The 27,129-nt window shown below is 45.3% G+C and overlaps 1 protein-coding gene across 1 annotated transcript in view; it reads left to right on the top strand.

Moving 5' to 3' along the window:
• The window catches only part of UMOD (uromodulin), a 268,506-nt gene that overhangs the window by 121,684 nt on the left and 119,693 nt on the right, over positions 1-27,129 (top strand). The window lies entirely within an intron of this gene.

Raw genomic sequence — 27,129 nt, 5'->3', positions numbered from 1 at the left:
AATCACAGGATTGTGGGTTCATGTCCCACACTGGGCAAAATATTTCTGCATTGCAGGACTAGATGACCCTCATGGTCCCTTCCAAAACTATAATTCTATGAAACGATGTATTTTGCGATCTGTCCTGAATCGATTTCAGGGGGCGACCCCCGTGTACTGCTATTAGGGAAGAAAAATCGCTATTCCTACGTTGTGCGTTATTTTATAAAACTTCATCTGCATCCCTCCAGCTGGGTTAAAAAAGAAAAAGAAAAAGAATTGAACCCAAAAGGCCCAGACATGCTAGCCTTTCCTCTCTCTGAATCATCTTCCAAGCCATAAGGATGACAAAGCAACTGGGCGCAGGGTTAATTATCCAGCCTCCTTTTGGCTGCCGCGTTTCTCTGCCTGGCTTCCAAACAGCAGCAGGATAACTTGATCCCTTTCAGAAGATGGGCTCTCGCTGTGCCAACGAGGATCTGCAATTAGCTGCGTTTATTGGTTTCATCTGTCTCCAGTGCCTGGGGGAGGGTGGGGGGTGGGGAGCTGGCTGTCAAAACAGCTCCAGCTGTTTTAATAAAGCTTCGACTCCCCGTCTAAAGGTTAGGCCCCTTCGTAACCTGCACTCAGAAGCTTCGGGTGGCCTGGCTTTGAGAGCTCTTGTCGGCGGCCTCTTTGCGATGCCATCTCTGTGAAGTTGAATGTGGGAAGGGGGAAGCGAGGCTGTCGGAAGAGCTGACTTCTGTGCGAAGAGGGCTTTCTCGCCAATTTCTGCAGCTCAGAATTTCTGCAGCTCACTTGAAAGGCACAAGCTGTTTCCAGAGGTCAGCCAGAATGCCACATAATCACCACTCTGCCATTTATCTGCCTGCCTGCCTGCCTGCCGTCTCAGAATACAGTGGTACCTCAGGTTACATACGCTTCAGGTTACAGACTCCGCTAACCCAGATATCTGCTTCAGGTTAAGAACTTTGCTTCAGGATGAAAACAGAAATCGTGCTCCGGCAGCGCGGCAGCAGCAGGTGGCCCCATTAGCTAAAGTGGTGCTTCAGGCTAAGAACAGTTTCAGGTTAAGAACGGACCTCCGGAATGAATTAAGTACTTAGAATCATAGAATCATAAAATCATAGAATCATAGAGTTGGAAGAGACCACAAGGGCCATCGAGTCCAACCCCCTGCCAAGCAGGAAACACCATCAGAGTACTCCTGACATATGGTTGTCAAGCCTCTGCTTAAAGACCTCCAAAGAAGGAGACTCCACCACACTCCTTGGCAGCAAATTCCACTGTCGAACAGCTCTTACTGTCAGGAAGTTCTTCCTAATGTTTAGGTGGAATCTTCTTTGTTGTAGTTTGGATCCATTGCTCCGTGTCCGCTTCTCTGGAGCAGCAGAAAACAACCTTTCTCCCTCCTATATGTGACATCCTTTTATATATTTGAACATGGCTATCATATCACCCCTTAACCTCCTCTTCTCCAGGCTAAACATGCCCAGCTCCCTTAGCCGTTCCTCATAAGGCATCGTTTCCAGTCCTTTGACCATTCTGGTTGCCCTCCTCTGGACACGTTCCAGTTTGTCAGTGTCCTTCTTGAACTGTGGTGCCCAGAACTGGACACAGTACTCCAGGTGAGGTCTGACCAGAGCAGAATACAGTGGCACTATTACTTCCCTTGATCTAGATGCTATACTCCTATTGATGCAGCCCAGAATTGCATTGGCTTTTTTAGCTGAGGTACCACTGTACTAGAATCTAGGTCCATTTATTTACTTATTGCCTTTATACTCTTTTTCTCCAAGGAGCTCAATGTGGTGTCCATGGTTCTCCCCCTCCTCATTTAATCCTCACAGCAAGTCTGTGAGGTAGGTAAGGCTGAGAAGCAGTGGTTGGCCCAGCAAGCTTTGTGCCTGGGTGGGTATTTGAACTCAAGTCTTCTGTTGGAGGATTTGGGGGAAGGCAAAAGAAAGTACTTCTACATGCAGTGCATCGTTAAACTTTGGAATTCGCTCCCAGAGGAATGTTTAGGGGTACTCTCATTTTGACTCAATAAAATCACCATTTTATAGTTCAAATCAGGAAAAATAAATACAGTAAATGGACAAAAGTACAAAGAACATGCATTACCTCATATTAAACAGCTGACAGCTCACAGTAACTTCCACACTGGTGTCCGTCACCAGATGTAATCTTCCTACTCATTGAAATACTGCCCCTCAATGAGACCAAACTTTCATCAGTAAAACACCACACATCCACATTCCACACTGCTTCACACATTAAACGCTCGCTTCAATCTGAGATTCAGGAAACACCAGGAAATGAAATGAGGCCGCCATCGGGGGTAGCAACGGAACTGAAGATTCACCATGCTAGAGAAGAAACAATTTAAAGTTTCTTCTCCCATTAGATTCACAAAATGTTTAGGGGTATGCACACTCCTGCATCCCTCAAGGAAAAAAGCATTGGGACAAATTCATGGAAGTTTGGGTTATTAGTGGCTACTAGCCAGGATGGCTAGGCTCTGCCTTCATTGCCAGAGGGACTATGCCTCTGAATACCAACTTCTGGGCATCACAAGTGGGGAGATCATTGTTGCATTCAGGTCCTGCTGGTAAGGTTTTCACATATGGTTCTCAAATTAGTTGGTTTGAAATTAATTTCGTCCGCTAAGTGTGTACCAAAATCATTAAATTAACATTTATTTTTAAACGCTGAGAAGAAATATGGTTAGTATTTCCCCTGACTTCTCCTACATGTGAAGACAGACTCCAGCTGATCGAGCGGATGAGACGAATAGTAGGCCCAGCGGACAAGATGGCAGTTTCTTCACATGCTGCAGAGGGAAGCAAGAAGCAGATGGGGCTCGTCCACCTGGGAAGGTTGCCCATCTAGGAGAAGGAAAACTCTCCACTGACTTGTGGGATATCTTCAGGAGAAGAAAAGGCCAAAACCCTACACAAATCTGGAGCCGAGTCCCTAAGACGGTTGGATGGTGCCTTGTATGACTTCTTCTGCCAACTCCTGTTGCCAAGCTAGTGCCAAATGTATTGCTCTGCTTTCCTTTGGACCACATCAGAGAGGCCAAGAGAGAGGCCTTCTGGGCAGCCCAGGACCTCCATGCACAATGCCCTGGCTTGTGCCCCAGAGAGGTCACTTTGGTGCTTCTAACACAGTGGTTTGACTTCACCCCCAGAGGCACACTCCATTGTCTCTCGAGACAGATGGATACCAACATTATAGTTAATAACCCATAACACATATTTAAAAGAAAAAAAATTACACATTTTTAAACTACCGTATTTTTCGCCCCATAGGACGCACCGTCCCATAAGGTGCACCTAGTTTTTTGGGGGGGAAATAAAGGGGGGGATTTATTTATTTTTCCCCCAGGCGTGGGGCTGGGGTGGGGGAAGCCCGAGCTTCCCCCGACCCCAGCCCCCAGAACAGGCAACTCTCCGCAAGCTGTGGGAGCCTGGCGCCGGACTCCCGCGCCTTGCGGAGAGCTGCACAAAGTCTGGGCACTGAGCTCAGCGCGCCCAGCCTTCGGCATGCAGGCAACTCTCCGCAAGCCGCAGGAGCCCAGCACCGGGAGAGTGGCGCGGGCTCCCACGGCTTGCGGAGATCTGCGAAAGCCTGCATTCGCCCCACACACATTTCCCCTTCATTTTTGGAGGGGAAAAAGTGCGTCCTATGGGGCAAAAAATACAGTATATTAAGAAAAATTAGAAATCACATTAGCAAATTAGTCATACTAAAATATATAATTGTTAAGAGAAGGGTTGGGGGAAATGGTACTGAAATATGAATTTACGATGGGCGTGCAAAGCTCACGTGTTGATTCTTCTGCGGATTCGTGTGGCTAGGTCTGAGCTGCAATTCAAACTCAGTTCCAATATTTAGAGTTTGTGCCACCTCTTCCCCCTGATGAGCTTCCTCCGTGCCTCCATTTTCATCAGATGATTGTCCCAGCTTCCCCTGATCTGACTTGTCTTTCATCCTCGGGCATTGGGGAACAAGAGCTATCCAACAGGGAGCTCCAGCACTGCAGCTCAGAGCTGGAAGAACTGAGGGCTGGTGCTTCATAAAAGATTCGTCAGGCCTGCCAGCGACTTCAAAAAGGTGCCTTTGAACTCTTTCGCTGGCTGCATCAAACACACAGCTTAAGTGACAGATGAATGGATATTTCTGCTCCCCTAGCCTTGAAGGGCCATTACCTCTGCCTTCGTATTGCTGGAAATATTGGAATCTGCTCACTCCAGTGTCCTGAAGAGGTCATTTTGCCCTGCAATTAGTGAGTCAGATGCCCTTCTTATAGCCTGATCAATGTGTTGTGCTCTCGGATCCATTCAACGCCAGCCTGTCAGACACTCTCGATATGTTTGCTAACAAAAAGGACATGGCAGTTAATGAAGCTTGTAATGATGCACACAAACAATCTTGCATTTTATTTTATTTTTAACTTGGAGGGCATTTTAACTCGGGAACGTGGACGGGGAACCTGTGGCGCTCCAGATGTCGCCGGACTACAACTCCCATCACCTGCCACAGGTTCCCCATCCATACCCTAGGAGTTCTTTCCCCTCCTTTTTAGCATTTATTTATTTATCAAACAAATCTTACATGTGGACAGAGGTAGGCAACATAAATTAAAAGAATGACTCACTTCCCCAGCATAACTATTAATGTTTCCTTAGCAGCAGGGGGTTGGACTTGATGACCCTTTGAGTCCCTTCCAGCTCTACAATTCTATGATTTCTTGTCCTGGTCTCCATGAGATTACAGTGGTACCTCGGGTTACATATGCTTCAGGTTACATACACTTCAGGTTACAGACTCCGCTAACCCAGAAATAGTACCTCGGGTTAAGAACTTTGCTTCAGGATGAGAACAGAAACCGGGCTCCGGCAGCACGGCGGCAGCAGGAGGCCCCATTAGCTAAAGTGGTGCTTCAGGTTAAGAACAGTTTCAGGTTAAGAACGGACCTCCAGAACGAATTAAGTACTTAACTCGAGGTACCACTGTACTCAAGGTCTTTCTGACAGCAAAAGCTGTTTGACAGTGGACCAGACTCCCTCACTGGAAGTCTTTAAGCAGAGGCTGGAGGGCCATCTGTCATGGATCCTTTAGCTCAGATTCCTGCATTGCAGGGGGTTGGACTAGATGACTCTTGGGGTCCCTTTGAACGCTACAATTCTTTGATTCTACTCTGGAGGTAATGCAGCCTTCAAGAAGAAGAAGAAGAGTTTGGATTTGATATCCCGCTTTATCACTACCCGAAGGAGTCTCAAAGCGGCTAACAATCTCATTTTCCTTCCTCCCCCACAACAAACACTCTGTGAGGTGAGTGAGGCTGAGAGACTTCAGAGAAGTGTGACTAGCCCAAGGTCACCCAGCAGCTGCATGTGGAGGAGCGGAGACACGAACCCAGTTCCCCAGATTACGAGTCCACCACTCTTAACCATTATACCACACTGGCTCTCAAAAGGGGAAAAAATGCTTGCTGCTGCCTCATCGAATCAGAGGAACTGGGTGGTTATATAGTGGTTATATGACAATAAGCACTCATCCTGATTTACTGGCAGGGTGTTCATAGCTCTCATCATTAATCATTTGTCTATCGCGCTCTTTTCATTTCCCCAACATTTTCCTAACCACAAAAAGTCAGTGGGTTTTTTGTGTGTGTGTCTAAGTGGCTAGTTGCCCTAGAGCAGGAGAGGGAGACCTCAGGCTCAGGGACCAAATGTGGCCCTCAAGGCCTCTTTGTCTGGCCCTCAGGCCACATACCCTCCCCAGTTCCAACCACTGTTGGCCTTGCTTTGTCCCTTCCTTGCATGTTTCCACCTGGCTTGGGATGGGCCCTTGAAAGGCAACATGGCCTCTTGCTTGCCTGGGTGTGGGGGATAGAGCGGGCTGTGCATCTGGGTAGGAACCAGCCTGCTGTTCAAAGGTCAGATTTGTTGCTCCACCACTTTTGCCCCAGGCCCCGCCCACTGCAGCTATCTGGGCCCAGAAGGGAAGGCGGCCTTTGGACTGAAAAGGCTTCCCCACCCTTGTAACTGGGGTGGCAGAGCCCTTGAATCCACTCTTTTTGCAGGAACGCAAATTTCCAGGATGCACATGACTCCCCCCCCTCCCCCACGAAACAGTGGTGGTCATGGAGGTGCCCTTAGCATTGTTGGGGGTTGAGCTAGTCCTGTATACCTGAAGGAGCGTCTCCACCCCCATCGTTCAGCCCAGACACTGAGATCCAGCACCGAGGGCCTTCTGGCAGTTCCCTCATTGCGAGAAGTGAGGTTACAGGGAACCAGGCAGAGGGCCTTCTCGGTAGTGGCGCCCACCCTGTGGAACGCCCTCCCTTCAGATGTGAAGGAAATAAGCAGCTATCTTATCTTTAAAAACATCTGAAGGCAGCCCTGTTGTTTTTAATATTTAATGCTGTATTGTTTTTAACACTCGATTGGGAGCTGCTCAGAGTGGGTGGGGAAACTTAGCCAGATGGGTGGAGTATGAATAATAAATTATCGTTGTTGTTGTTGTTGTTGTTGTTGACCCTTGGGGTCCCTTCCATCTCTACAATTCTATGCAGTCACCAGGTGCCCACAAGGCAGGGGATAGGGGTAGCAGTTTTTCGGCATTCAACCTGCGCATTTGCCTCTCTCTGTTCGCAACCAGCTAAACCACCTCCTTTGAGAGTTCCAATCATGTCTCTTTTGCCTCCTGGCACATCCTTTTTTATATTCGCAACCACCTGTAGGAAGGATTCTACAATCGGGAATGAATCAGCCAAGTGCAAAGAGACCCAGGAGCTGAGCACCTGCTGTCATTCATGTCTCCTCCTCCCCTCATTAGCACAACAAACCAGCATGATGATTCCTCGGCAGGTTGCTGTTCAGGACTCTGTCACTCAGCCTGCTTGCCAAATTACCGGCATTGTGAGAAGCAGTGATTTCAAGGCAGCCTACTGTCTATCTAACTTTGTTTATCCTCCTTGTTGTGGAGCTAAACCAGCAGAAGCCACGTGTCATTTCATTGTCAACAAGGGCAGAAATCCTCCGTTTGTGTGACACAGCGTTCTTCAGCCAGATGTTGCCGGACGACAGCTTACATCATCCCCAGCCTCCTTAGCTGGGGATGGGAGTTGTAGTCCAACAACATCAGGAGATCTGACGGTGTTGCAGTTGAGGGTGATGATCCCAACAATCGGTGCTATTTTCTAGAAAAAAGAGGTACCAGAACTCACCATGAACACCTACTCCCTCGTTCTTCTAGAATGGAAATGTCCCCACCTGAGAGGTGCCGGAACTGAGTTCCCCCTGAAGAAAAGCCCTGATGACAATTCTATTTGATACTTGCTCTTTCCAGAAAATCCTAGGGCAAATTACAGCGATATGAAGGTAAAGGTAAAGGTAAAGGGACCCCTGACCACTAGGTCCAGTCGTGGCCGACTCTGGGGTTGCGGCGCTCATCTCGCTTTATTGGCCGAGGGAGCCGGCGTACAGCTTCCGGGTCATGTGGCCAGCATGACTAAGCCGCTTCTGGCGAACCAGAGCAGCGCACGGAAATGCCATTTGCCTTCCTGCCGGAGTGGTACCTATTTATCTACTTGCACTTTGGCGTGCTTTTGAACTGCTAGGTTGGCAGGAGCTGGGACCGAACAACAGGAGCTCACCCCGTCGTGGGGCTTTGAACCGCCGACCTTCTGATCAGCAAGTCCTAGGCTCTGTGGTATAACCCACAGCACCACCCGCGTCCCCGTGCCTTAGGTAGATTCTCTTTTAAATGTGAGCTGAATCAAACTTCTCCCCCATCGCTTCCCCACAGCTGATAATTGAACAGATGGAAGCTGCCAAACTGGCTTGCCGTGCCTACGGATGGCATGGTGGAGAACAGAGGGCACCTGCACAGAACCGACAAAGAGGGTCTCCAACAAGTTTTGCTTCTGAGGAGGATGAGCTAGAACTTTTCTCCTACAGGGAGCCAGCTTCACAGCCCATTTTAGGTCCGTAGTGCCATCTAGTGTCTTCTATCCTCCATCAAGACCCCAGAAAAAGCCAGCCATGCTTTCCAGATGTGGTGCCCACGTTGGTCTGCTACTGCAAAAACATAGCGAGGAGTCTTGTGGCAGCCTTTAACAGCCAACATCTTTATAGTGAAATAAGCTTTCATCAGACCCACATGAAGGAGTTCCAAAGAATATGTGCTGCCACACTTACGGTCCACAAGCAATAATACTTTGGAGGTCCCGAGCATCAAGGAGGTTAGACTGGCCTTCACCACGGCCAGAGCCTTTTCAGCCCTGGCCCCAGTCTGGTTGAATGCTCTGTCGCGAGAGACCAGGGCCCTGCGGGATTTGTACATCTTTCCGCAGGGCCTGCAAGATGGAGCTGTTCTGCCAGGCCTTTGGTCTGGGCCCAGTCTGACCCCCTTCTTTCTATGGGACCCTGTATGTAAGTGGCCTCTGACTATTTCTATCAGCCCATATGGGACCAGCACGGGTGGCTGGGCCTGGTGAACTTTTAATTCCTTACCCCTACAGTTATGATTCGTGGGTTCCCACTTAATTTATTTTGATTTTTAATGTGATTTGAATTGTATTTTAAACTAATCGTTTGATTTTGTGTTTTTAATGTATTATATATTTGGTGTTAGCCGCCCTGAGCCCAGTCTCGGTCAAGGGGGGCAGGGTATAAATAAAATTTATTAATCATTTTATTATTATTATTATTATTATTATTATTATTATTATTATTATTAAAATATTGATTCCTTGCAAGCATGGAACAAACATTTTTAAAATATATATATTGTTATTATTTTATTAATATAACATACGAATAGCACAGCTTTCTTACTAGAATTTTAAGCAGATGTTGAGAACGAGGAGATTTGACTGATGCATTTTATATTGTACACAATGCTACATTCAAAGTACTTCAAAATACAGTGAAGCAAAAAAAAATTGTTCTCAGCATGTTCTTCCTAGCTCTATAGCACTGAATAAATTTTATCCATTTTGTTACAAATGTATCTTGCTCCTGTTCACTGCTTTTACGTCGTAAAGAAAAGGTTAGTTCTGCCATTGTTGCAAATTCAGCCTCTTCTGCAACCTCTCCCATACCCCAAGGGAGGTCTTTGTTATCCTTCCACTGGCAAGCTAACAAGATATTTCTGTTCAGACAGGCCTTTGGAAATGAAGGCACAGACAATGATGATCACTGGGCTGCTGTCAGGGAAAACTGCATTTTAATTCATAGACTCACAGAACTGTAGAGTTGGAAGGGATCCCAGGGGTCATCTAGTCCAACCCCCTGCAATGCAGGACAGGAAAATAAAATAAAATAAAATAAAATAAAATAAAATAAAATAAAATAAAATAAAATAAAATAAAATAAAAAATAAAATAAAATAAAATAAAATAAAATAAAATAAAATAAAATAAAACAAAATAAAATAAAATAAAATAAAATAATGTATTATTTATACCCCACCCATCTGGCTGAGTTTCCCCAGCCACTCTGGGTGGCTCCCAATCGAGTGTTAAAAACAATACAATCTCAATGCGCAGTCCCCCATCCATTCTGAAACCATACCAGAAGCTGCTTAGTTTTGCAAATGTGTGCTAGCAGGGTTTTTAAATTATTTTTTATTTACTTATTCAATTTGTATACCACTCTATACCCGCAGGTATAGGAGGTTCTCAATTGTTCGTTTTAGATACGTCGCGGTGTGTTTTCATTATGACTCTCAACTTGTTTGCTTTTAATTGTTCTGTATTTTATCACTGATGTTTTAAAATGTTGTCCTGGGGACTTCCGGGTCAGCGCCATCGGCGAATGGCGGAGTTCCCCTGATCGGAGGAACGTGCTCCGCGAGAATCGGGTCTCCCGCCGTGGTGAAGGTGGGGACCCTCTAGAAATCCCAGGTGGAGAAAGCCTGGGAATGTGGGATTCGGCAGGGCACCAAGAGTGCCTCCCCTACTCACGGGGAACCCCATCTGGGGGCTCCGGAGCGAAGTGGGGTGAGTGGCGCGGTGCTGCGAACTGACTGCTACTTTCGCGGAGAGAAGCCGCACAGCCGTCGCCGGAGAGCGCTGACTTTTTCCTGTGGACAATTGGACTTAAAAGTAATTACCCATGAGTAAAGTGAAGAATTGGAGTATTAAAAGCTGAATTTGACAACGAACGGGGGGAGGTGCAAAACAGGAAGTCCGCCTTCCTCTTTTTGTAAATAGTCGGAAGCAAATAGGCACAAGCTAAAGCCTGAAAGTCTGCTTTAAACGTTTAAACTTCCAGTACAAAATAGCGAACCATCCCTGGAAGCAGGGGAAAAGGGGGGGAGATTCTGGACTTTATTTGCCTGCAAAAAGAGAGGGAGAAATCAACTCTCCATCACTCGGAACCTGGGAACGGCAGCCATTAAAATCGCTGCATTTCGGAGCTCCGCTTTGACTGGGAACAGACTGTGTTTTTGACTGTCAGTGAATAGTGAAACTAAAGTGAAACTTTGTTTCAATTACTTTCTCCCGGTTTAAAAGATACAAATTACCTTCTTCTGACCTAAAGTCAAGATTAGATACTAAATATATAGGTGCAACTGTAATTTAATTTTACTTTAAAAAAAAAAAAGAGGATACTTTGGACTAACACAAGAGAAACAATAACTATTTCCCTCTAGAGGAGGACTTTGAAACTGCTTCAAGGAGTGGAATTCTCCAATTTTAAAGATAAGACTCTGGGACTGTGTTTGACCTTGAGGGTTTGTGTGTTATGGCAGATGGCAAAGAAAAAATAGACCCCTCAATACAAGAAAAAACAACAAGGTCTGGGAAGTCTTTTCGAAGAGCCTCTACATCTGGCCCTCCTGCCTCATCTGCAGCTGCATTGATGCATTCTAAACCAAAAGGAATGATTTCGGAAGAAGTTCTGGCACTGGCTCTGAGTAAAATTAATAATTCATTGGAACAAATGAATAAAAAATTGGATGAAAATACACAAAGCATAAATAGTTTGGGACAAAAAGTTAACTCTAACACAGAAGCAATTGAGAAATTGGTTAAGGAGTCCAATTCAACCCGGCAGATTGCAGAGGAGGTTAAGGAAAAGGTCGATGCTGTGGAAGCGAAGGTTACTCAACTGGAAACAGAGGTTCCAGATCTGCAGAAGCAAGTGGAGGATCATAAGCTGACGCTGTCTATGATTGAGCTTAAGGAGAAACAGACAAATTTGAGGATTCGAGCAATACCTGAACTAGAGAAAGACTCTTTGGTAGACTGTCTTACGGAGGAATTTGCAACCTACTGGGACCGGGACTTGGAAAAAGACGAGTTTAAAATCGTGAGAGCCTTCAGACTTGGAAGAGGAGGTAAGAAGGAGAAAAACAGAATAAGAGACTGTTTGATTACCCTCCGATCTAAAGAAGAGAGGGATAAAATTTTGAGTTGGCATTACGAGAAGACTCTGGTAATACACCAGTCAAGAGTGGAAATATTTAAAGATATCCCTAAATATCTTTTGGACCTGAGGTTTAATTTTGGAAATTTGGTCGCTTTGCTGAGAAGGAACGAAATCAACTTCAGGTGGGAATTCCCTCAAGGCCTGTCATATAGTTTTAAAGGAAGGAAAATAAAAATAAGATCAGTAGAAGACAAAACAAAGTTCCTGTATAAATACGAAGAGGATTTACACAAGGGAATTGGAAAAGAGCCAACAACATTGAACAGAGGATCACCAGATAGAGGACCGGAGCAAAGAGGGGAGAGAATATCACCAAGCAAGGGAACTTTGGATATATCAACATTGTCTTTTGAATTGGATTTAGGCCGAATTGCTGTGATAAAAATGAATGTATTGCCAAGAATGTTGTTTCTGTTTCAAACATTGCAAATTGTGGATAAAATGGATTGTTTTAAGAAGTGGCAGAGAGATATCTCTAGATTTGTCTGGCAGGGCAAGAAGCCTCGTATAAAATTTAAGATATTAACAGATGCAAAAGAAAGAGGTGGATTTGCCCTGCCAGACTTAAAACTTTATTATGAATCAGCCGCTTTTTGTTGGCTGAAAGAATGGCTGCTTCTCGAAAACACTGATGTGTTGGATTTGGAAGGTTTCAATAATGTATTTGGTTAGCATGCATATTTGTGGTATGATAAGGTCAAAGCACATAAAGCATTCAAAAGCCATATTGTTAGAAAAGCACGGTTTAATGTTTGGATAAGATACAAGGATCTGCTTGAAAATAAAACCCCAAGGTGGCTGTCACCAATGGAAGCTAAGGAAGTGAAAAAACTCAACATGGAAGCTAAATGGCCGAAATATTGGGAAATTTTGGAACAGGAGGGAGACAGACTAAAATTGCAGAGCTTTGAAAAATTAAAAAATAAAGTGCGAGACTGGCTCCATTATTATCAAACAATGGAGGCGTATAATTTGGACAAAAGAATAGGCTTCCAAGTGGAAAAATCAAAATTGGAAACAGACCTGCTAGACTCTAAAGTTAAGAATCTGTCAAGAATGTATAACTTGCTGTTGAAATGGAATACTCAAGATGAAACGGTGAAATCTGCTATGATTAAATGGGCATAAGATGTTGGACATAATATTATGATGGCTGACTGGGAACAGTTATGGACCACAGGTATGAAATTTACGGCATGTAATGCCTTAAAAGAGAATTTAATGAAAATGATCTATAGGTGGTACATAACACCAGTCAAGCTTGCAAAAATTTACCATTTGCCTGATAATAAATGCTGGAAATGTAAGGAGACAGAAGGTACTTTCTTTCACCTTTGGTGGACATGCCCAAAGATTAAGGCATTCTGGGAGATGATCTATAATGAAATGAAGAAGGTATTTAAATATACCTTCCTGAAGAAACCAGAGGCCTTTCTCCTGGGCATGGTTGGCCAATTGGTGCCAAAGAAGGATAGAACTTTCTTTATGTATGCTACAACAGCAGCAAGAATACTTATTGCAAAGTACTGGAAGACGCAAGATCTACCCACCAGGGAAGAATGGCAGATGAAACTGATGGACTACATGGAAATGGCGGAAATGACTGGCAGAATCCGAGACCAGGGAGAAGAGTTGATGGAAGAAGATTGGAAAAAATTTAAAGTATATTTAAAAAAACACTGTAAAATTAATGAATGTTAGAAAGATGCTGGAATGGATTTACATGGTCATAGTAGAAAGGCTACAAAGAATTAAGTAAAAACGGACTGTTAATGGGTTAAAGTGTAAAATTTAAGGTTAAATTGCGTTAAGATAAATTAAGGAACAAAATTTGAGAAAGAGGGAAAGGACTTGCTGGAACAATTATGAAATAGAATACAAAAAGGGAGGCGTGAGGAAGTCAAGGAAATAAGTAAATGAATGATAATGATATGAAAATACTGGATGTTAATGTTTTTTAAATGTTATTGTTTAGTTGTATTGTTTTTGGATTTTTTCTTTTTTTCTTTTCTTTTTTCGCCTTAGTGTTGTACTTTTCTTTATTTTTGAAGTATTGTAATCTTTTTTATTATTATTATTGCCTGTTTTTCTTTTTTCTGTAATTGTTAAACTCCAATAAATATCTTATAAAATAAAATAAAATAAAATGTTGTCCTGGGAAGTGTGAGTTTACCTTTCGCAGAGCTACGATTCCCAGCACCCTCTGCAAACGACAGTTCTCATAATCCTCAAATAGAAGCCGTGTGCTTCTTTGGTGTGGATTTGACCTAAAACACATCCTGATGCTTGAGCGTCTCGTTGACACCAGATGGCGCTATGCAAACACAAAACAAAAGGTGAATTCAGTTTACTGCAAAACACACACGAGAGAGAGAGAGAGAGAGAGAGAGAGAGAGAGAGAGAGAGAGAGAGAGAGAGAGAGATCAGCTCTGCTTGGAATCTAGGGCAGGTCAGATCTGAGCAGTGGAGAGAGCGCATTTGCACCTCTGCCGCCATGCCTGAACACCACACTTTAAAAAGAACGTAGATAAATTAAAATGGGTTCAGAAGAGGGCAGTGAGGACAGTCAGGGGGGTGGGAAACAAGTCCTATCATGGGGCAAGGAACCTCTTTCCCAGGGTGGGGGCTAACATGGCCCTCCAGTCCTCTCTCTCTGGCCCTCAGGACTCACCCCAAGCCACACCCATCACTCACCTTGTTTTGCACCCTCCTTTGATGTTTTTCCCCCAGCCTGGAATATGCCCATCAACTCTATTTATTTATTCATCTCTTGCATTTTTATCCCACCTTTTTCTCCAAAGAGCTCCCCCTCTCATTTAATCCCCCCAACAACCCTGTGAGGTAGATTGGGTTGAGAGGCAGTGACTGGCCTGAGGTCACCCAGTGAGTGGGAGGATTTGAACCCCGGTCTCCCAGGTTGAAGTCTAACTGCTACGCCACGTTGGCTCCCAACTAACTCTTGACAATGCATCTTGCTGGTCCAGGTGGATGGCAAAGAAGGATGTGCTCATGGTGCGTAGAAACTAGCCTGCCACACGAAGGTAAGATTTGCATTGTTGCTCTGTACTCTTTAACCTCTGGCCCCTCCCAGCTTGGTCATGTGGCCCTCAGAAGGTTGCTTGAAAGCGAATGCGGCCTTCAGGCTGAGAAAGCCCCACCCACCCCTGTTCTATGACAAGGGTGAGAAACCAATAGCCTTCCAGATGTTGTTGAACTACAGTGCCCATTGTCCCTGATCATCGGTGATGCTCTCTGGGGCTGATGGGAGTTGTAGTCCAGCAACATTTCAAGGGCTGCGGATTCCCCATCTCTGCAAGGAACATCTTCCCACCCAGGAGAGCAATGTACAACCAGTATCCAAAACACGACATGTTCAGTAGTGATAAAGGTAAAGGTAAAGGGACCTGAAATATACTCGGAGTCGAGTGTGGATTTCATGCTCTTTATTCAGCTCATAGTAGTGAGGAATGAAAGTTCCCCCGAAATGTCTGCTTTATATACATTATTTACACAATAGGCCCCACGTGATTGGCTACTTCTGGGATTCTCCTGTAGGCCAATCAGGTTGCGGATTCACTTCCACCTGGAGTTGGATTGGGTGGCTCCTGTGGACCAATCAGACTGCTGCATTCTGGATACTATTGTTCTAGGACCAATCAGACTGCTGCATTCTGAATCCTATTGTTCTAGAACCAATCAGACTGCTGCATTTTGGTTCCTATTCAACTCAGTACATAACAGGACCCCTGACCATTAGGTCCAGTCGCGGATGACTCTGGGGTTGCGGCGCTCATCTCGCTTTACTGGCTGATGGAGCTGGCTTTTGTCCACAGACAGCTTCCGGGTCATGTGGCCAGCATGACTAAGCCACTTCTGGTGAACCAGAGCAGCGCACAAAAACGCTGTTTACCATCCTGCCGGAGTGGTACCTATTTATCTACTTGCACTTAGATGTGTGCAGGGATGGAGCAACGGGAGCTCACCCTGTTGCGGGGATTAAAACCGCTGACCTTCTGATCGGCAAGCCCTAGGCTCAGTGGTTTAGACCACAGCGCCACCCGCGTCCCACTCAGTAGTGATAGCTGAGTTATTTCTGTAGCACTCTGTTTGTAGAACTCCCTTCCCGCTCCCTTTAAACTGAACTATACTTTGCTTCCTTCCCGCTCCCAAACTTCTTCGTCTGTATCACATTTAAGTTAAGCATTATTATTATTTGATGCAATGGGCCGTGCCAAGGAAGCCCTTACATAACTGCAGTCACCTCGGGCACATGTCTCAGAACACATGGCTGCCTCAGCTCTCTGTCAGTTGTAATATTTCACGCAAGGCTGGCCTCCGTCCCTCTCTAGAAATATTAGAACAAACAAATATGGAGCTCAGATGGGTCACAGAATCACAGAATTGTAGAGTTGGGACACCCAAGGATCATCTAGCCCAACCCCCCTTGCGATGCAGGAGTCACAGCGAAAGAATCCCTGGCCATCCGACCTCCATTTTAAAATCTCTGATGAAAGGGAGCGCACCATCTTCCGAGGGAGTCCGTCTCTCTGTTGAACAGCTCTTACCATCTGAAAGTTCTTCCCAGCATTTAGTCAGAATTGCCTGCCTTGTAATTGGAATCCATTGGTTCAGGTTCTGCCCTTTGGAGCAGCGGGGGGGGGGGACTTGCTCCATCTTCCATGGGATAGCCCTTCAGATATTTGAGCAGAGACATCACCTTGCCAACAAAGGTTTGTATAGTTAAAGCTATGGTTTTCCCAGTAGTAATGTATGGAAGTGAGAGCTGGACCATAAAGAAGGCTGATCGCCGAAGAATGGATGCTTTTGAATTATGGTGCTGGAGGAGACTCTTGAGAGTCCCATGGACTGCAAGAAGATCAAACCTCTCCATTCTGAAGGAAATCAGCCCTGAGTGCTCACTGGAAGGACAGATCCTGAAGCTGAGGCTCCAATACTTTGGCCACATCATGAGAAGAGAAGACTCCCTGGAAAAGACTCTGATGTTGGGAAAGATGGAGGGCACAAGGAGAAGGGGACAACAGAGGATGAGATGGTTGGACAGTGTTCTCAAAGCTACCAGCATGAGTTTGACCAAACTGCGGGAGGCAGTGGAAGACAGGAGTGCCTGGCGTGCTCTGGTCCATGGGGTCACGAAGAGTCGGACACGACTAAACGACTAAACAACAACAACAAATCAGATCTCCTCTCTTCTCCGGTCTGAATATACCGAGCTCCCTCAACCGTTCCTCATAAGGCTTGGTTTCCAGACCCTTGATCCTCTTGGAAACCATCGTCTGCACATGTTCCAATTTGTCGATATCCTTCTTAAACTCTGGTGCCCAGAATTGGACACAGTATTCCAAGTATGGTGTGGCCAAGACAGAATAGAGTAGTACTATTACTTCCCTTGATTAGGACACTATACAGCCTTGGATCCCGAATGCCTTGTGACTCGAACATTTTGGCTCCTGAACGCCGCAGACCCAGAAGTGAGTGTTCCAGTTTGTGAACATTCTTTGGAAGCCAAATGTCCAGCATGACTTCCGCAGCTTCCGATTGAGTGCAGGAAGCTCTCAGGTTACAGACTCCACTAACCCAGAAATAGTACCTTGGGCTAAGAACTTTGTTTCAGGGTGAGAACAGAAATCGTGCTCCGGCGGCATGGCAGCAGCAGGAGGCCCCATTAGCAAAAGTGGTGCTTCAGGTTAAGAACAGTTTCAGGTTAAGAACGGACCTCCGGAACGAATTAAGTACTTAACCCGAGGTAGCACAGTATACCTTTAGTTTAGAAAAGCGGTTGTAATTTGCTTATTACATTATGCCATGCACTTGCAGCTGCTAAAACAAGGTAGATTCCCAGTGAAAACAGTAGAATGTTAAATAATAAATGATAAAGCAATGAATATTAAAATGAAACATCCATTCAAAGTAATAAGAATCTATTATGTATTTTGTGTTTTTAGCTTGCATTGTTAGGTTGTGAACAGCACTGAGATGTACGGATGAAAAGTGGCATATAAATTTAATAAATATAACAACGACAAAGTTTTTATTCACATACTCCTCTGTGTATTTCATTCAGACAAGCAAGAGGCATCATCAGAGTTGAAGAATGCATTCCCAGCCAGATAGAAACATTCAAAGGGGGTATGTAGCAGGGCTGGTGTGGGTCATGGTCGGGCAGAGAGGCTGCAGGGATGTATTTTGATTCCCGGGCCTGCCAACTCCCCAACCCTGCTCTACCCAATAAGCTGATGGGAAATAAATCCTTTTTGAGGCTTGCTGACCCAAAATGGGTTAGAGACAGCAAAGCTGGAAGATTAGACAACTGCTGCTTTGCCCCCAACTTTGCCCAAGGTCAAATCCTTCCTGCGTTCACTGTTCAGGGGAGGGGGGGAAATCCCAGCGACCAAATTGACACCACTCAAAGAAATTAACAATGACTTTTTAAAGGCAGGGGGCTGAAGGAGGATTACTAACCATCCTTATCTGCTTATATCGAAACGCACGACGTTTTTGAAACAATAATTGCCAGTCTTTAAAGCTGAGTGTGTCCCCCCATGCCAGCAAACGGTCTAGGTTCCTATGTACCATTGCTATTTAGTCGCTTTACTCGTGGTTAACAAGCAGAATCAAAGAAGCTGCTGGCGGCAAGAAGGCTCTCTTAAAAAAAAACCTGTCCAAATAAAAAGAACTTCAGGTACTCAGGTAGACCCTAGTGCTCAAATGAGGCTTGGCTGGAAGAGGAAGTCCATATATATATATATATATATATATATATATATATATATATATATACACACACACACACATACACACACACACACACACACACACACACCTTCCTGCCCAGGAAGAGCCAATGGCCAGGCTAGGAGGGTGGAGCCAGATTAGATCTAGAAGGTTCTTCTCCCAATGGCTACAGTTACACAGGTCACCATGTGAGACAGTGGCCAGCAGTTTCTAACAGGCAGAGCTCACCAGCAAGCGAGCTGCTGGCTAGACATTTCCTTGCTGCTGAAGCAATGTTTGAGCCTGGTGGTGTGTGAGTCTCCAGTGCCCTGAATTCCTGTTGGAGCTGTCCATGGTCCTGCCTGGAACCAGAATTCTAGCTCTGGCCTCGAGTCTGACTTTGCCCCTCCTGCTTAGCCTTGGACTGCCGTCTGGATGCAACCACCCCTGGAAGAGAGCAGCAAGATCCATCAAAAGATCCTTAGAGACACAAATGCCGTCCAGTGCCAAAGCTGGCAAGCCCGTTTCTCATTTTAACAACCAGCCTTTAAAAATAAAAAAAAATCAGGCCAGCGTGCCAGCCGTTTTTAATACCTGCACAGACAATTTAAAGTGTCTCCCTGGCTTCGAAAGCCTCTTAAATTTACAAGCAGGCTGTAAAATCCTTCCAGCTGAAAGCATTTGCTCACACCGATGGACGCACAAGCAATAGCTTGATTCCTGCCTCTGCCCTTTCTCCCGGAATGTGTTAGGTTTATGGGTGGCGCCAACAGAGACTTCCAGGGGAAAGGCCGATCAAGACATAAGTGGGGCATTAAAATCAGGAGGAGACAATGTGGTACCCTCCAGATCAGGGGTCAGCAAACTTTTTCAGCAGGGGGCCAGTCCACTGTCCCTCAGACCTTGGGGGGGGGGACAATATTTTTGGGGGGAAAGAACCAATTCCTCTGCCCCACAAATAACCCAGAGATGAATTTTAAATAAAAGGACACATTCTACTCGTGTAAAAACACCAGGCAGTCCCCACAAATAACCCAGAGATGCATTTTAAATAAAAGGACACATTTTACTCATGTAAAAACATGCTGATTCCCAGTCCGTCTGCAGGCTGGATTTAGAAGGTGATTGGGCTGGATCCGGCCCTCGGACCTTAGTTTGCCTACCCCTGCTCCAGATCCTCTCCCATCAGGCCCAGCCAGCATGGTGAAGGGTCACAGATGACGGGGATTCTAATCCATCAATAGCAGGAAGGCGCCCAGTGGACTACTCCTAAATTAAAGGATGCTAAAGACCGCTTACATCAGAACTGCAGTGTAAACCCAGTAACACCTATATGTAAATGGAGTTTCCTTCTTAGATGGTCGCTGAAGCCAGAATTTCAGAGGCAAAAGACTGGAGTCGAAAAGCAAACTTTCAGCTATGAAAGAAGAGGATTTGAAAATGGGGAGTGCTCAGTACTTTACAGCAGAATCCCATGCAGAACTGAGCCCCAAGAGGCCGGCTGCAATCCTTTACTCCAGGGATGCAGCCCTGTGACTCTCCCAATGGATTGCTACTAGCCACAATGGCTGTGCTCCGCCTCAAGTTGGAGGCAGTGATGCTTCTGAATGAGTGCTCTTGTGCAAAGTCCTGCTTGTGGGTTTCCTGCAGGCATCTGGTTGGCCACTGTGAGAACAGGATGCTGGACTCAATGGGCCATTTGGCCTGATCCAGCAGGCTCTTCTTATGTTCTTCAGCAAGAATCCTAGGGCCGGAGGGGACACCCACTCTATGTCAAACTATGTTTGGGTCAAACAAAGGAGGAAAGACTTGGGCAAACACAGCAGCAGCTGGACTTATTTTATAATTATAAAATCAAAGGGCAGTGATAGCAAAGAGGTGGAGCAGTAGGGTTAGGAGACCCTGCGAGTAGGTAAAGGGTCCTTCGTTGGGCTCTGGGTGATGTTCATCCGTGCTGCCTCCTTTTATTTATTAAAGTCCACACAGCCTTATGATTTTACAACCCCACCACCAAACTACAGATTAAATGCGCTCTCATTTTAACATCCCCCTCCATCTCAACCCTCAGGACTGTCTGATTCCTGATGCTCCACTTCATTCAGCAGGATCCTCGGATGAGGTACTTTTGGCTCTTCATGCCCCTGAGATTCATTTGACCTTCACAAGTATGGCAGGCGGAACTCCCTGCTCATAGACATTTGGCAGGAACCATCCCTCCCTCCCTTCAGACATTTTTTGAAAACTACATTTATTGAACAGGTATTTGGCCTATGAAGTTTCTCTTTTTAACCAAACAGTATTTAATGTTTTATTGATGTTTATAAGGATGTTTAATGTATTTTTTTCCTGACTTTATTCTTACACGTTGTATACCAAACTGAAATATATTTTTACTGAAAGCATGGACTATAAATACATAAATAAAGAAATAAACTGATGTTGCAGAAAATATCAGATTTTTCATTATTATTATTATTATTGCATCTTGGAACAGCTTTGCAATGGCCGTTGGCTTTGAATCCACTCATCCTCGCCCTACATCAGCCAAGGAAAACTCCTTTAGCCTTGTCACTATTCATTCTTCAGAACCATCAGATGCTCCGTTGCTATGGAAACGGGATGCCATGTGGAAGAAGAAAACAAATGTGGCTCTCTCTCTTTCACTCTCTCTCTCTCTTTCTGCTCAAGGAAGTTTCTCTGAACGCAACTTCAAAACTAGCAGAAGTTAAAAGATTTTATTTTCTGGATGGAGATTTTACAGATGCTAGGATTGCTGCAAATATTGGCAGTGATCTGCCAGGAAATGAATGAATCAATTGAAATAGAGTTTATCAAGAATCCCCCTTTGCTCTTCCAGGATTCCTGCTCCTTTCCAAAGGGCTTGCACAGGAGAATGTCTCTGGGGTTAGGACTTCACCTTATGCCTTAGGAAGCATTCAGATGTAACGTTTTGAACCTGCAAAGTTGATTTTTGTTAAGGTTCTTTAGGAGGCATGGGGAAGCTCTTTTTGAGACTGAGGACCACATTCCCTCAAGGGCAGTTGTTACCTGGGGGGCATATGCCACTGTGGAGCAGATCTAGAGGCAAAAAGGGGGTGTGGCCAGAGGCAAAAGTAGGAGCGAGGGATGTAAGTCTTACCTTAGTACAGTAGGTTGCTTTCCATCCAGGGATGGGGAACAGGTGGTCCTCCAGATGTTGCTGGACTACAACTCCCATATTCTCTGATCACTGGCCATGTGGACTGGGACTGAGAGTCCAGCAACAGCTGGAGGTTAGATATATGGCATCAGGTGTAGGGCAAGTGTATAGGCCAAATGGGGAGGTCTAATGGACTTCGTACGACCAGCAGACCAGAGGTTCCCCTACATCAGGGTACAGTACTACATGACCATTGCCCATGCTTGCTAGGGCTGATGGGAGCTGTAGTACAGCAACATCTGGAGGACCAAAGGGTTTCGATCCCTGAGTGGAATGCAGCCTACATCTGGTGTTTTGCTTGCATAGTTCCATAACAACCTTTCTGCCTCAGCCTTCCTTCTGCAGTTCCTGACCACTACCTCTAACCAATACCAAGAGCTGAAAACATTTTATCAACTTTGTGATTTCACTGTTTGATGAAGGGCAGGTTATTTTTGAGATCATCCTCTGAAACTTTTTTTCCAATGCAGAAAACAATTTGGAGTGGGTCTTTAACTCTTAGATTCATCCAAGGAAATTTCTTTATGCCCCCCCGCCACCCTCTCTCTCTGTCTTTTTGGGGAAAGACAGCTGAAAAGCTATATACCTACTTTCCCCATTTCAACCCCCCTCCCCAATATCATTGCACCACAACTCCCATCACCAACTGATCTTTGGCCATGATGGCTGGGACTGATGAGAGTTGGGACTCCAACAAGTTCTGGAGGGCACCAGGTTGCAGAAGGATGTTATATACCTTATATAGCTTAAGAGCATCCTCAGATCTCTGCTCAAAGATCCTTTGATACAGGGCTAGCCAATATGAAGATGAAGAAGAGAAGAGTTTGGATTTGATATCCCGCTTTATCACTACCCGAAGGAGTCTCAAAGCGGCTAACATTCTCCTTTCCCTTCCTCCCCCACAACAAACACTCTGTGAGGTGAGTGAGGCTGAGAGACTTCAGAGAAGTGTGACTGGCCCAAGGTCACCCAGCAGCTGCATGTGGAGGAGCAGGTGTTATCTCCAGATATAGCGGAACCACATCTCCCATCAACCCCCGTCAGCAGGGCCAACAGCAAGGGCTGAGAGGAGCTGTAGTATGACAACATATGGAGGTCACCATGTTGCCAAAGAAATTTGGTGGACAGTGACCTGGAATAGGGCCTTTGAGAGGAGGTCCATTCTGTTTCTGCCCTGATAGGTTTTAGACCAGGAATGGGGAACTTTCAAGATGTGGTTTCACTCCAGCTCCCCTCGGCCCCAGCCAATGAGACCAATGGTCAGGGATAATGGTTTATGAAAATATAAGCAAAAGATTCCATCTTTTTTCTAACTCCCAGCGGACACAAGCTCTTCACACAGAATGCACTTTCATGCCATCAGCTTATGAGGAGAGCTATTTTTAATACAAATGTCTCTCGTACAACAGAAGAGGTCCAAGCTCTTAAGGAAAGCAACAGGCTGCTAATGAATGGAATGCCTTGAGTGAGGCCCAAACCTCTTTCAGGCTGCAGCCCGTCTCTCTCGCTTAGGCATTTCAGAGACGAAAGAGGAAGGCGCCACTGATGCCGCACTTACCAAGGTCACATGGTGTGACAATCACACAGGGTCCCCGGACGTTTCACCGTCTATTGATCCCTGTGCCACCACTTGATTTCTCGCTGCCACCACCCAGGCCCTACCTGGTACAATACTAAGTCCAGTCAGGGTTAAACTTCTGTTTATTTATTGCAGTTTAACAAGCGTGTGGTTTCATAATCAGTATCGGTCAATTACAATCATGGGGTGCCTATCCGGATCTATAACTTCTGCTACCTGCTCTCACTCACTAAACCACCTCTCAGATATTTACTTGTCTTCCTAGTTCTTAACTGTTCCTGACTCAGCTTATTTCGCTACACTAACTCAACCTCCCCACAGACTATCCCAATTCACTCCCACTCCAACCAACCTCCCAACTCCCAACAAACTCCTCCCTTCGCCCCTCCCAGAGCTGGTTTTATAGTCCCTCTGACTCCACCCCCCTGGGTTCTGATTGGCTACACTGTTTAACTATTTCACCTCCAGAACTCTCATATGTTAATGTCACACATGGTAGTAGTAGCTTCCAGCAAGATCTCGACAGAAGCTGCCCTCATTGCTTCTCCTCGCTTCTCCAGCAGCAGGGGCAGGCAGGGCATCCTTGGGGATGCCACCCCACAGGATTCTGCCGCCCAAGGATGCTGCCTCAGTCTGCCTCATGGATGGGCCAGCTCTGATTGGATTAGACGCCCTATTTCAAGAGATAGACAAGAAGGCTCCTTCCAGAAACTGTGGAGGCCAACTCCCATCAGCCCAGCCAGTGTGGCCAAGAGTCAAGGACTTTGGAAGTTGTAGTCCACAACACAGGAGGAAGACCCCAGCTGGACTCAATTCCCAGAATTATCAACAAGCTTTTTATCAACAGTGGAATGGACTCCCTAGAAGGGTGGTGGGCTCTCCCTCCTCGTAGGTCTTTAAACGGAGGTTGGATGGCCATCTGTCATGGATGCTTGAGTTGAGATTCCTGCATTGCAGGGGGTTGGACTAGATGACCCTTGGAGTCCCAACTCTACAATTCTGTATATAACTTTGGTCTTCCTCTAAACTGCAGCCAGCCTGGATTATAATCTCAGCCATTTTTTTAAAAAAGGCAATGCAGGAAAATCAAACAGAGAGGAAATTCTGAGCAACTGTAACCTCGTCAATGTCAAGAGCTGCCCCAAAATTCTCTTTTAAAGCCTTTCAAAGAGAGAGAAAGAGAGAAGAATGCCAGGCATATTTTGAAAGAAATAAGAACTAACGTTCCTCCATGGAAAGAACCCTCTCAAGGGACTAGAGATGGTTACGCTTCAAAGATCTCTGCTCGCAATACAGCAGGAACTTTGAAGGGAATATTTAGTGGTTTTGGGCATCAAATACCCTTGTGCAACGCAGAGTGAAGCAAGGACGTTTTTCCTGAAACCATCCTTCGGTGCAACAATTTCCCCCCCTTTCCTCTGACAGTGTGGAAGATCAAGCAGAGGAGTGACAAAAAAAAAATCTGTTTTCTATAAAAACCTTTTAAGTCTTCCGGAGGCGGCGCGACCGGTAATGGCTGCCTTCTCCGAGTAAGGAGAAGGGAGCTCCGCTGTAAACGGGTCGTCCGCTACGGCGAAGCGGAGACCCATTCAGGAAAACCACAGGTGGCAGAAGCCTGTGGTCTCGGGACCCGGCGGGCGCCAGAAGCAGCCCCCAAAACGCTGAAGGGACCCCGTAAGGGGCTCCGGATCGCGGAGGGGGTAGCGGCGCTGTGGGTCGTTGCGCAAACAGCGAAGTGAAGCCGCGTTGCTGTTGCCGGTCAGCGCTGTCCTTTCTTCCTGCAACTTTTCTGAACTTTGGAAACTACAACCCGTGAGTAAATTTGGACATTGAAAACTTTCTGAAACTTTTGTCAACTTTCTGAAACTTTTTGAGAACTTTATGAAACTTTTAAAACTTTTTTAAAAAGTTGAAATCTGGCTGAAAACGGAGTGAGGATAAGCAGGAAGCCCATCTCCCGCTATACTGAACTTTAAGCAAAGAGCAGGAGGAGTGGAGACAAAAAGTTATGCGTTAACTAAATGCTGGCACCCTGTTAAAGCAGTTTTCTGAGTGAAAGACTTTGAGCTATTGACTTTTGCTGGTCATATTCGGGGTGCATTGATATCCTTCTTCTGTGGCACCAGTGGATTATAAAATAAATAAGAATCTCTGGTGCTGGAGCTGCCTGGATGAGCACCAGTTTGCAACTTTGGATACATTGAATTCAGGTTTTGAAACATTCTGAGTTGGAACTGGATACTTTGAAACTGTTGCAGTCAAGGCACTGTAAGAAACACTGTTTTGCTTTAAGTTTTACTCTGCTAAAAATTATACATTGTGGAGGCGATAGACATGGATTTAAATTTATAAGTTTAACTTGGATTTGATCTTTTCCCTGAAGACGTATTAAGCTCCCTCTAGAGGATTTTGGACTTACAGCAGTGACTTTGTTTTACTTTCCCTTTCCCGGCCTCTGTTTGACTATTGTATCTGGGACTCTGCTTTCTCATGGGAACAACTTGGATTGACCTTGGATTACAGATAACTTTGGAATGAGTGGCGCAAGGAGAAGAGGAAGGACTAAACAAACAACTCTAACTTTATCTGCAGCCTCACAGCGTAGATCTTCTGTGCCGGCCTTGCCTTCCACTTTGCCTCCAGACATAGAGGCGGCCTCCCTAATACAGGCAGGGGAGGGTGAGACAGAGGAGCTGCACCTGGGAGATATGGCTTCAGGGACAAGTAGCTCTGTCTTGGAGAAAATTTTGGAGAAACTGGAGGCTCTGGACAAGAAGGCTGATTTGCATACAGCTAAAATTGAACAGAACACAGAAAGCTTGAATAAGCTGACTGGACAAGTTGCACAGAATGCCCAGTCTATTGGAGAATTAAAGGAGGCTGTAGGTGAAAATCGTAAACTGGCTGAAGATACTAGTCAAAGATTGGAAGAACTTGAGAAAGAAGTAAGACCACTCAGCAAACAAGTTGGAGAACATCAGATTTACTTTTTGATGACAGAACTGCGAAACAGGGAGACCAACTTGAGGATACGGTCAATACCAGAGGTGGAAGAAGATAATTTTATTGAATTTCTAACTAAGGAATTTGCCAAGTTTTGGAAGTTAGAGGAAAAAGACTTTAAAATTGTATCTGTTTTCAGGCTTGGCAGAGTCAGAAGGACAGAGAAGCCCAGAGATTGTTTGATAACACTGAGATCAAAGGAGGAAAGGGACAAGATTTTGGGCCTGCACTACGAAAAGTCACTAGACATTTTGGGCAAGAGAATTGAAATCTACAAGGACATTCCTAAGCAGTTGCTGGACCTTAGATCTAACTACACGGAATTGGCAAGACTGTTGAGAAGCAACGCAATTATCTTCAGGTGGGAGTTTCCACAAGGATTATCCTTTACCTACAGAGGGAGAAAGATCAAAATCAAAACAGTGGAACATAGAGACAAGTTTTTGGGAGCACACGGAGAAGACCTCCACAAAGGACTTGGATTGCCAGCGCCAGAACTTCCAGGGGAGCCCGCCCCCTCGGATCCTCAAGGACCGGAGAACAAGGTACCACCCCAGAAAGAATAACCAGACCTATCCAGGATGTCTCTGCAGCTTTTGAGCTGGAACATAAATGGCTGTAACAGTCCCGAAAAAAGGTCTAAAATTTTTCATATTTTAAAAAAGGAACAATTGGACATTATATGCTTACAAGAAACACATGTGATTAGGCTCCATAGAAAGGTGTTAATAAATAAAAGGCTTGGTCAAGAATTTATATCATCGGATACAGTTAAAAAGAGAGGTGTAGTGATCTATGCAAAAGAGAGCCTTTCACCAAAATTTCTCTTTAAAGATGAAAGTGGAAGAATCCTCGCAATAGAAGTACAGTATCAAGGAGAAAAAATTTTGATATTAGGAATTTATGCTCCAAATGAAGGAAAATCGGATTTTTATAAGAAGTTGCACGAGACCATGCTGGATTATCTGGATTACAACAACGTCATCATGATGGGGGACATGAACGGGGTCGAATCAACAAATATGGATAAGTCACAGAACCAGAACATTACTAAAGAGGGAAGACTACCTAAGACCTTTTTTGAAATGACTGACAATATGGACTGGGTTGACATCTGGAGAGTTAGAAACCCCCTGGGAAGAGAAGGAACATTCTTTTCTGAAGCTCAACTGACTTGGACACGA

The sequence above is a fragment of the Podarcis filfolensis genome, assembly GCF_964270895.1.
Source record: "Podarcis filfolensis genome assembly, chromosome: 14".
NCBI classification, from domain to species: domain Eukaryota; kingdom Metazoa; phylum Chordata; class Lepidosauria; order Squamata; family Lacertidae; genus Podarcis; species Podarcis filfolensis.
The sequence above is the reverse complement of the archived record's forward strand: the minus strand, read 5'-3'. Positions and strand labels throughout refer to the sequence as shown.